General features: G+C 42.4%; 1 protein-coding gene across 2 annotated transcripts in view; it reads left to right on the forward strand.

The window, feature by feature from the left end:
• The window catches only part of EBP (emopamil binding protein (sterol isomerase)), an 8,241-nt gene that overhangs the window by 2,303 nt on the left and 3,748 nt on the right, over window positions 1–2,190 (forward strand). The gene's annotated exons all lie outside the window — the stretch shown is intronic.

A 2,190-nucleotide genomic window follows, 5' to 3' on the forward strand; every position in this document is an offset into this window, starting at 1 on the left:
ATGCAGTGTGCCCTGACCAGCATGATTCAGTGGTTAGAGCATCAGCCCGTGCATCAAAGGGTTGAGGGTATAGTTCCGGGTCAAGGGCACAAACCTAGGTTGCAGGTTCAATACCCCACCCTGGTCAGGGTGTGTGCAGGAGGCAACCAATTGATAAGTCTCTCTCACATTGATGTTTCTCTTTCCCATCTTCTTCCCTCCCTCCCATTCCCTCTGAAAAGCAATGGAAAATATATCCTCAGATGAGGTTTAACAAATGATAAAAAGAAGCATGCACTGAAAATCTACCTTCTGTCCACCAAGTTTCCTCAATTATTAACCACTGTTAATTGCTTGTTTTCTTCCAGGGTTTATTTACACATAAATTATACACAGAAGTCTCAGTTTGCTCAATTGTAAAAGAGAGATAATAGTAATCCCCAAATATATGTAAGGCATTTAGAACAATGTTTGGCAAGCAGTAGATGCCATGTAACTGTTTATTACTATTATTATTTGGCAGACAACAGATGCTATATAAATGTTTATTATCATCATCATTTTTATTTTTCCCTTTTATATAAACAAATGGTAACATGCTATATACACTTCTGAACTTTGCTTCTTTTAATCAAGTCACTCCTCATCAGCTCTTAAAGAGCTTTCAAAGCTTAAATGTTACAGAATTATTTGACTTGTCTAGTATTTTTTTAAATATATTTTATTGATTTCAGATAGGAAGGGAGAGAGAGAGAGAGACAGACAGAAACATCAACGATGAGAGATAATCATTGATGGGCTGCCTCCTGCACACCCGCATGGGGATGGAGCTGGCAACCCAGGCATCTGCCCTGACCAGGAATCGAACTGTGACCTCCTGGTTCATAGGTCCATGCTCAACCACGAGCCACACCGGCCGGGCTTGACTTGTCTAGTATTAATGAGCATTTCTCCCAGTATTTTGCTGTTAAAAGTAATACTCCTTTTGGTCTCATGAATAAAACTGCTATGAACATTGTTATAAGAATCTTTGTGTGGGGCTCTGCTTTCATTTCTCTCAGGTAACTATGGAGGAGTGGCTGGGTTGTGTGGTAGATGTGTGTTTAACTTTATGAAAAACTGCCAAACTGTTTTCAAAAATGGCTGCATCATTTTATATTCCCACCAGCAGTATATGAGAGTTCTACATCCTCGCTGACACTTGGTATGGTCAGGTGTTTCTTTTTTTTAAAAAAATATATTTTATTGATTTTTTACAGAGAGGAAGGGAGAGAGATAGAGAGTTAGAAACATCGATCAGCTGCCTCCTGCACCCCCCCTCCCCCCACTGGAGATGTGCCTGCAACCAAGGTACATGCCCTTGACCGGAATCGAACCTGGGACCCTTCAGTCCGCAGGCCGACGCTCTATCCACCGAGCCAAACCGGCCAGGGCATGGTCGGGTGTTTCTTAAATTGTAGACCTTCCAGTGCAGTGGTCGGCACACCGCGGCTCTATGGCCCCTTGAGTGTGGCTCTTCCACAAAATACCGACTTCTGTGCATGAGCCACAAAGTTTCCTTTTTTAAGAAAAATATGTTTTATTGATTTTTTTACAGAGAGGAAGAGGGATAGCGAGTTAGAAACATCGATGAGAGAGAAACATTGATTCAGCTGCCTCTTGCACACCCCCTACTGGGGATGTGCCCGCAACCCAGGTACATGACCGGAATCGAACCTGGGACCCTTGAGTCCGCAGGCCAACGCTCTATCCGCTGAGCCAAACCAGCTAGGGCAAGCCACGAAGTTTCAATTGCACTGTATGTGCGCGCCCGCACCATGGTATTTGTGTAAGAGTCACACTCAAGGGGCCAAAGAACCACATGTGGCTCGCGAGCCGCGGTTTGCCGACCATGTTTCTATGTGAGTACTATCTTATTGTGGGGTTTTAATTTGCTTTTACTTAACGATTAATGAAAGTTTGAGCACCTTTCATTTGTGTATTGACCATTTGGAAATCCTCTTTAGTGAAGAACCTACTCCAGTTTCCTGCCTGTTTTTTTTTTGTTTGTTTGTTTGTTTGTTTTTCTAACTTTACCTTATTTATTTATTTATTTATTTATTTATTTATTATTAAATCTTTATTGTTCAGATTATTACATTTGTTCCTCTTTTTTCCCCCCATAACTCCCCTCCACCCAGTTCCCACCCCACCCTCCGCCCTCACTCCCCA

This window comes from Myotis brandtii, unplaced genomic scaffold, assembly GCF_000412655.1.
Source record: "Myotis brandtii unplaced genomic scaffold, ASM41265v1 scaffold2579, whole genome shotgun sequence".
Classification (NCBI taxonomy): domain Eukaryota; kingdom Metazoa; phylum Chordata; class Mammalia; order Chiroptera; family Vespertilionidae; genus Myotis; species Myotis brandtii.